Source organism: Egretta garzetta, unplaced genomic scaffold, assembly GCF_000687185.1.
Source record: "Egretta garzetta isolate BGI_Z169 unplaced genomic scaffold, ASM68718v1 scaffold495, whole genome shotgun sequence".
NCBI classification, from domain to species: Eukaryota; Metazoa; Chordata; class Aves; order Pelecaniformes; family Ardeidae; genus Egretta; species Egretta garzetta.
The window spans coordinates 742,941-752,180 of NW_009259866.1; positions in this window are offsets into that span (position 1 = coordinate 742,941).

A 9,240-nucleotide genomic window follows, 5' to 3' on the forward strand; every position below is an offset into this window, starting at 1 on the left:
TGTCACCACTCACCATGAACTTCAGCTGTATAAGAGGGTGACATTTTTCTTTCTCTGGCTTTCTCCACTTCCTCTCATTCCTGATATGTTTTCAATCAGCTTGAAAAACTCCTGGAGTTCATCAAAGGACACCTACCTCTGACGGATTCTCCAGGAGAAGTAACTCTAAGGTGATTATGTTGACATTTGAGAGAAGAAACAACCTGTCAGTACCTTCCCTGTGGTGCTTCTGTTCACATTTGAGCATTCCCAGGAGCAGATTGATTCAGAAAAATGCATTCATAGGAAACATTTTCACAAAGGAGGGATCAAGGCCTGTTGCTGTAGCCCTCAGCCATGCTGAGTAGTGTGGCCCAATGTGCTTTGCCTGGAGATGTAGAGGCTGAGTGGAAGATTATGTCTAGAAATTGTTCTGCACCGGGGGGATTGAAACAATGTTTAAAAGTTAAAGAAGACTTGTTAGCTGTTTGGTCTCACTTCCAGAGGATTATTTACCTCACCAGAGCATTACACATTTTCCTCAGACTGGCTTTAAAATATCTCCATCTCCCCTGAGAGACATCCTTTTGGCTTACAAAATAAAGGTTCTTGATACTGCCTGGGGACGGATAAAACCAGCCAGTTCAGCCATTTTTAGAGAATCTAGGAGATAAGTTTTGCAATAGCTATGTGATGGACTGCATTTTTTGTGCTTATTAGTACGTGTTAGCAGTGCAAGTCCTGTTGGCTGTTTGGCACTGCAAACATCATCAGCAGAGCCATCACCTTTGTAACCCATGTTACAAGAAACTCCCAGTTCTAGCCAGCGTACGTATCCTTGGGAAGAAAACATAAGGGAGAGAAAGGAGTAGCTTAATGTGAAAAAGATTTTTCCAGTGCGTAGGAAAATAGCTTGAACTTTAAACCAGCCAAGCTCAATTTCTTGCCAGAAACAATTTGTGTAAGTCAGTCAAGTATATATTCATTTGAGGTTCACCATACAATTCCAATCTATTGATCAGGCACTTTTCTACAACTACAATGAGATGAAGTGGTCTGCTGTCAAGTGGGTCGCAAGCAAGACTTGACTTCACATCTTGGTCAACATGGAACTGACCACCTGATTTGCTTCACAGTCTTACCTTGTCTTTACTAACTACATAGGGTAAAACTCTTGACCATGACTGGGGGCAACAGCAGAGTTAATTATGCGCTTCAAGCTAGAACAAGTCTGGGATTGGTTTTTTTTTTCAGTCAGTGAAGAAGCCATAAACACAGTAACTATCACTAGAAATCCTGTCTGTAATGACAAGAAAGCCATGTGGTCAGCTTTGTGAGTTAACCTATTCACCTCACTCATATCTTGTACAACATCACTCTCAGAGAAGCCTAGATGGGAATGTCAAAAGGCATTGGCAAGTCTCTGCCAAAACTGGTCCAAAGAAGTTTCTGCAGAAGGCACTGAACTCTTCCAAAAGTCCGTATTGTCACAGTCAGATTTTGTCCCATGGACCTATTAGACTATATAGACTGTATGACAAACAAAACAAGGGCAGAGAAGGTGTCTTCGTTTAACCCTGGCTGATAACTAAGCACCATGCAGCTGCTCGCTCAGTCCCCCCACAATGGGATGGAGGAGAGAATCAGAAGAGTAAAAGTAAGAAACTCATGGGTTGAGATAAAGACAGTTTAATAGGGAAAGCAAAAGCCACGCACACAAGCAAAGCAAAGCAAGGAATTCATTCACCACTTCCCATGGGCAGGCAGGTGCTCAGCCATCTCCAGGAAAGCAGGGCTCCATCACGCGTAACGGTGACTTGGGAAGACAAACTCCATCACTCCGCACATCCCCCCTTTCCTTCTTCTTCCCCCAACTTATATACTGAGCAGGATGTCATATGGTATGGAATAGCTCTTTGACCAGTTGGGGTCAGCTGTCCTGGCCGTGTCCCCTCCCAGCTTCTTGTGCACATGGCAGAGCTGAGAGCTGAGAAGTCCTTGGCCAGTCTAAGCACTACTGAGCAACAACTAAAACATCAGTGCGTTATCAACATTCTTCTGGTACTAAATCCAAACCACAGCACTCTACCAGCTACTAGGAAGAAAATCAACTGTCCCAGCCAAAGCCAGGACAGAAGGAATAGACTGGGTGCAATAAATTGGGTGACTGACACTGAAAAATCTTACAGGTTTAGTAATATTTCCCCTCAGATCCTGAAAAACAGAGGAAAACATGAGCAGATAATCAGCTAGCAATCAGTTAGCCTTCCTTCCAAGAAGGAAACCCAGGGCTAGAGATACAGTGACAGACAGGATTAATCTTAGGAACACCAAGGAGTTATGGCCCCATTTCTTTGATAGGATGCAGGTTAAGATTCCTTGTACAGTGTATTGGGTGTTGGATGCACTAATGGAGTCTGAAAAGCCTACAACATGCTTCCTCATGTCAGGAGCTGGCACTCAGCACATACATTTGTTTTGGTGGTCTCAGTATTAAGTTTGCCTGATACTTGTGCCATAATACATCATGTAGGTTTTAATAAACATTCCTCATTATTTTTGCATTGTGAGCTGTCATGTTGTGGAACTGCTGCTGAGAAATTCCAGGTTTCAGCTCGAAAGGAACTACAGTCTCAAAATAATGGCCTGCCTCAGGGCTCAGGTCTATCCCTGCTCTTCTTGGCTTCCTCACAAATTACTATAAAACAGTTATTGGCAATGGACACAGGGGCCAAGTGCACCACTTTAGTAAGTAATTCAGGAGATGACTCAGATGTTAACAGTGATGTTCATTAGCATAGGAGTAGCAATTCAGCACTTGCGGAAGGAAGGAAGAAGAAATACAAGACTGACTTCTCTACCTTGTTTAATTTCCTACCCCTCTTCCCAAAAGAGTTGTTTGAAGACCCAAACTGCTTAGAGTGGACTAGCTGCTTGCAAAAAGGTGTTGGAAATTACCTGGGTTTCTGAAAGATCCTGCAGGCTCATCAGCCACCCCTCAAGGTTACTTCATCTGGGAAGGACCTATGCACTGTAGGTGTTGAAGGATAGCTTTAATCTGGAGAGTTCTTACAGGATCTACATGTCTTCGTCAGGCTACCTTAAGTGACAAACCAGCGAGATTTCATTAAGATTTCTATATAAAAAGCAGAGCAAGAGAAGGAAATTCCAGGGGAATTCTTTTGAAGAAAATATGGGTAACAACACAATGAGAGTACATGGATGTAGCTGATTGCATGACCATCATGATGCTAAAAAATAAAGTGCAATGATGTATTGAAAAGATCTGGGTTAAGGTGACACTATTTCAGGCAATTCATTTATGCTGAAGGCAACTGTCACACATAAGAGAGAAATCCTGAACCTGGACTAGATAGAACTGCCCAAAGTTTGAGCTTTCATCTTGACACCCAAAGAGGTGTTTTTCAAACACTTCTACCCAAGCAACACGGCGTCTTGCAAACATCTTGTGAAGTGGCATAGGGTGAACCCAGGCAATGTTTCGGGTCTATGGCTGAAAGGTGAGGCCAACAATCTGCCTTCTCAGATTTTATTTCCTAGGTTATCTTGGGATAAATCTCCATTGCTCTTGCCTTTGCTGCTGTAGTCACATATCAACTGTGGTCAAAAATCATTGGGGTAAGGAGGCTGTTTCCCTTCTAGATGGCTTTAAAATGCCTAATTTTGTTGCTGAATGGTTAATCACTTTAATTCACATGGTTGACTTGACCGTCTGTATGAATATAATAATGTATGTGTGCACCTGTGAGTGTGCATATACAGAAAATCTAGAAGGATCATAGCATGAGTTGTAATACACAGTAGGACCCAGGGGAGTGAAAGAAAACTGCCTGAAATTAAAAACGTGCTCACTTGAATCATTTTCTATAAGACTACTTATGCTGTTAAGTCCTCATCCAATCAATACATTACTTGACTTCACTTTAAATGATGACATCTTTTTTTTTTATGTTGTTAAGTCTAATTAAAAGGAATTAGTCACAAGAGTGACAAATTTTAAGCTAGCTACAGAATTATCATAGAATCATCATAGAATCATAGAATGTTTTGGGTTGGAAGGGACTTTTAAAGGTCATCCAGTTCAACTCCCCTGCAGGGAGCAGCGACACCGCTAACTAGATCAGGTTGCTCACAGCCCCGTCCAACCTGGTCTTGAATGTTCCCAGGGATGGGGTCTCCACTACCTCCCTGGGCAACCCGTTCCAGTGTTTCACCACCCTCATTGTAAAGAATTTCTTCTTTATATCCAGTCTAAATCTACTCTGTTTTAGTTTAAAACCATTACCCCTTGTCCTGTCACAGCTGGCCCTGCTAAAAAGATTGTCCCTGTCTTTCCTATAGGCTCCCTTTAGGTATTGAAAGGCCACAAGAAGGTCTCCATGGAGCTTTTTGTTCTATAGGCTGAACAACCCCGACTCTCCCAGCCTTTCTCCACAGCAGAGCTGTCCCAGCCCTCAGACCATTTCCATGGCCTCCTCTGGCCCCGCTCCAACAGGTCCCTGTCTGTCCTGTGCTGGGGACCCCCAAAGCTGGATGCAGGGCTCCAGGGGGGGTCTCAACAGCAGAGCAGAGGGGCAGAATCCCCTCCCTTGCCCCGCTGGCCACGCTGCTTTGGACATTTGGCTTTCTGGGCTGCCAGCACACATTGCTGGCTCATGTCCAGTTTTTCACCTACCAGTATCCCTCAGTCCTTCTCCTCAGGGCTGCTCTCAATTCCTTCATCCCCCAGCCTGTATTGATACCTGACCCAGATGCAGGACCTTGCATTTGGCCTTGTTGAACCTCATGAACCTCCTGAGCTTGTCCAGGTCCCTCTGGATGGCATCCCATCCCTCAGGTGTGTCTACTGTACCACTCAGCTTCATGTGGCATTTGTTAGATAAGTCAAACATGGAAGAGTTTTAACAAACTGGCAAATTCAGTGCAAGTAATGTCTTGGCACCAAGATTCTTTCTTAAAATTAAGTTATTTGCTATTAGGGGTATTCTTTTCTTTTTCTCAAATAACTTCTTTTTCTTCACTTTCTTTTTGTTAGGACTGGAGAATAAAGAAATTGTATAATAGTGAGTAATAAAATCTGTCATTCTTGTGAGTAATGCTTTGTAATTAGAAGAAATAAAAGTAAAGTAAGTACAATGGTGTGTGGTGTGCAAGGCTGGGGGTGTATTGTTGCATTCAGAGGTTTTTATATTAATAATGATGCTGAACTTTCAACGCTTGGAGGTTTTGCTTGAATTAGCATCAAAAGGTGCAGAGGTTTATCTGTACTTTCAGTTCCACATGCTGCCACAGCTATATAAATCTTTCACACAGAGAGAGCTGGGATGAACCCAAATCTTTCATCACCGAAGCTACAAGCTGCAAGCATGAGAGCTATGGGAAGAAAACTCTATCAAGCTGTTAAAACCTTGACTGCCTTTGCAATCCAGACGCTAGATGGCTGAGTTCCCCTCTCAAATGCTCATGTATACTAGGTCGTGCTCTGCAACGGGCACCGGTGGGATTTACTGTTTTCCTCTTCAGGACTGGCAATTCCCCAGAACCGTCCTTGCTGCTCCTATTGTGTTTCTTTTGCTGCAGAAGCACATGAAAATGCCTGTCCATTGGACTAGAAAGATTTTGTTTGAAATATTTCAGGTGCCATGAACTTCAATGGAGTCCAAGGCTGTATTTCAGCGGCAGAGTGTCCTCAAAGCCATCAACATTGTGTTTCTCACATTTTGTCCATCCTTTGCTGGGTTTATCCAGAGCTGGGTGTTTTAGCTGTTGTACCCTTTCTGGCTCTGGAGCAGATGGCTCTGATGGGGCTGCCCAGAGCTGGGGATTTTGGAAAATGGATATTTCCCAGCCTTGGGCGGTGAGATGGAGGATCTGCCCCAGAGCTGGGTGTGCTGGGAGCCACCTGCAGCTGCTCAGTGAAATTAGCATTCTCATTAGCTAGCATTTAATGGGCTTGCTAATTGCCAACTAGTAGTGAAATGCACAAGAGTGCCAGATTTGCTGAGCAACTTCTAGGGAACTGGGAACTTTAAGTTCTGTTGAAATGTGGATGATTTTTGCGTTCTTCCTCATTTAGACAAAGAACATCTCTTTCAAAAAGACCAACAAACCATAAATCCTGATTTCCAGCTAACTCTCCTGTATATTCCTGTCTTAGAGATTCCAGGGAATGTTGAGTCTACCGCCTTCACTTTTAAATTCCCCTGAAAAATAATTACTGCCACTTTTTGCAAATCCTATCTTATTTCAAGGCTAAATCCAAATAACTTCAATTTCCAGTTCCATTTATTCCAGTATATTCAGGAATACCTTCCTCTTGCAAGACTCAAAACTATCAAATTTGCCCTCCTCAACTTCTCAGATGTTCTTATAATCTATAAAAAACTACACAAGAAATCTACTTCTTATCCACTTTAACGGACTGATGTGCTTTTGCACTCAATTTCATATAATGTAGCCCTCTCTTTGAAAACCCTGGCTTGAGCTATTTTAACACATCTCTTCCAAGTGAGGGTGGGATGTTGTATTTTAGTAGCAGCCTTCATTATACAGCATGCAGAGACATGATTTCAATAAATAATAAATCAAATAAATGCATTTTGCAGGATTGTCTTAGTGCTTTTATTAGCAGATTTCTTTAAGAACTTGTGCTATATTCATTTTGATGATTTCTAGGACCTACCCAGCTTCCCAATCCCTCAGTTTCTCTGCTTCCAGAGGTAAAAAACCCCTTTACTTGGCTGTCTTCGGTGCACTTTGACCTCTCAGTGTGGTGTTCGGTATCTTTGTAATGGTAACTTGTCCTTTTTACTATTGATTCCATAATCACTCTTACGCTGTATGCCAGCTAAAGAAACAAATCAACAAAAAGTAACATTTATATTTCTGTGAAAAAAAAGTATTGGATAATGTTCGCTCAAAATCTATTTTTAAGGTGATTGCAGCAAGATGATACAATTCACTGAAAATCCTTCCCTCACCATTGAAAATAACATTTAATGTACTGAGACAGGTTTTAATTGATGCAGGGTGTGTCTTTGTTCCTTTAAGTGGCAGCAGCTTCAATCTGGAAGGCATGTGGTTACGATCTAGTGAAACCAATGTAGGTTATATCATCATGACTTTCTTTCTCAACCAGACGTGAAATCTTCCCATAAAGATAACAGGTTTCTTTGACGAGACCTACTTTCCAGGGAACAATGACATCTGGTGCTGTAAAGATATTTTTAACTTTGAATTTTCTTTTTTTTAATGAACTTCTGAGTTAACAGTGATTTTGCTTTCTGAGGTTCAGTCTTTACAGTCCAGCATTTAACTCCATTAAGCGTCCACAAGCCCTCAAGTCCCTTGAAAGGTCTCCGGTTTTCCAAGATGTGTTAAAATTGATTCAATCTCAAAACAGCTTCCAACACTCAGTAGATTTTTCTAAGAAGTCGGAGTAGCAATTTACATGCTGCAGAAGTTCTCAAATATTTCATTGCAACACCTGTGGCCTCAATTGGTAGAAATGTTTATAGGTCAGCTTAACTCTGTTGGGACATTTACTATCACAACAGGGCACGGTAATATGGGTGCACTGGGAATGTTGCAGCACTCACTGTGTACGCAGCTGATGTATTTTGGCTGTAGGCCTGGGGATCACAAACGATAGGAGAATTTTGCTGCAGCCAGGTGTTATAGCCCTTCTTCTTCTACACAGAGGAATTTACAGCCACTTTTTGTCAGACCAAGTGTGTGCCTAGGCAGTATTCTGTCTCAAATAGTGGCCCACACATCACGCCTAGTAAAATGTAAAAGATAAAAATATACTTTATTTCCATGATATGTTCTCTAGAGATGGGGTAGCTGAGTAAATGCTGCAGCCAGAATACTGGAATGTACTCTGCAAAATCAGAAGAGAGCGGTTATTTTCTGCTCCCATGTACCCATGATGCAGAAGGCACAGCAAAGGTTAACTGCTGTGCCCCTTTCACCCCTGTTGCTTTGGCATGTGCAGAGAGATGCAATTTTCTTATCGGCACATTGGAGCTCTGAATTCCTTAATCTGTTTGCCCTTTCCGCAGCAGTGCCTCCATTTGGTAAATAACCTGGGGAGGGGAGCAATGAAAGTAGTGAGGTAAAGCAAAGTTATTATGAACCTGTTGAAATGTATGAAGGAACTAATATATGAGATGGGAGAGAGAAAGAAAAAAGAATGTCCCAGGGGCACATTTCCTTACTCAGTGGGCGTCAGGTTGAATAAGTTACAAATAAACTGTCATCTTGAAAGCTACCAGACAATGATGCAAATAGAAACTTAAAACTACAGCTCCCAAATATTACCAGGCAGCAGCTTTCTGCGCTTTACTGCACCTGCAGCCCTGAAAATCCTGTTGAGCCTGTGCATTGGCAGTGGCTTTGCTGCTAGACACTTAATATTTTGTTTCTTTTTTATTATTATTTTTAGAACTCGGTGCTCTCTGTTCTGACTATACAGGGATGTACTGGCTTGGACAGATTTCCACAAGACCGTTGCTTGGTAGACTTGAGGCCAAGGAAGGCCAGCTTAACATCAACCAGCTTGTGGAGACCATCCATACTATTTGTGCATAAGCAAATATAGATTTAGTCCAAGCTCCAGAAAGAGAGAGTTGAACTGCAGGTTGCAGGAGTGTTGTAGGGAAGTGTCGCTCCATATGAATCCTGTTTTTACACTTTTCCCTATGTGCCTACTGTTGGCTACTGCCACAACTTTGTCTTCTCCAGGGACACTGTTTTCTTCTCTGGTGACAAATTTCCAGCCTTCAGCAAAAGATTCTCCTTAAGTATGCATGTAAACACAGGCACAGACATAAACCAGATTTCATAGAATCATAGAATCATAGAATGTTTTGGGTTGGAAGGGACCCCTAGAGGTCATCTAGTCCAACCCCCCTGCAGGAGCAGGGACACCGCTAACTAGATCAGGCTGCTCAGAGCCCCATCCAACCTGGTCTTGAATGTTTCCAGGGATGGGGCCTCCACCACCTCTCTGGGCAACCTGTTCCAGTGTTTCACCACCCTCATTGTAAAGAACTTCTTCCTTATATCTAGTCTAAACCTACCCTGGTTTAGTTTAAAACCATTACCCCTTGTCTTGTCACTGCTGGCCCTACTAAAAAGATTTTCCCCATCTTTCCTATAGGCTCCCTTTAAGTACTGAAAGGCCGCAATCAGGTCTCCCCGCAGCCTTCTCTTCTCCAGGCTGAACAAGCCCAACTC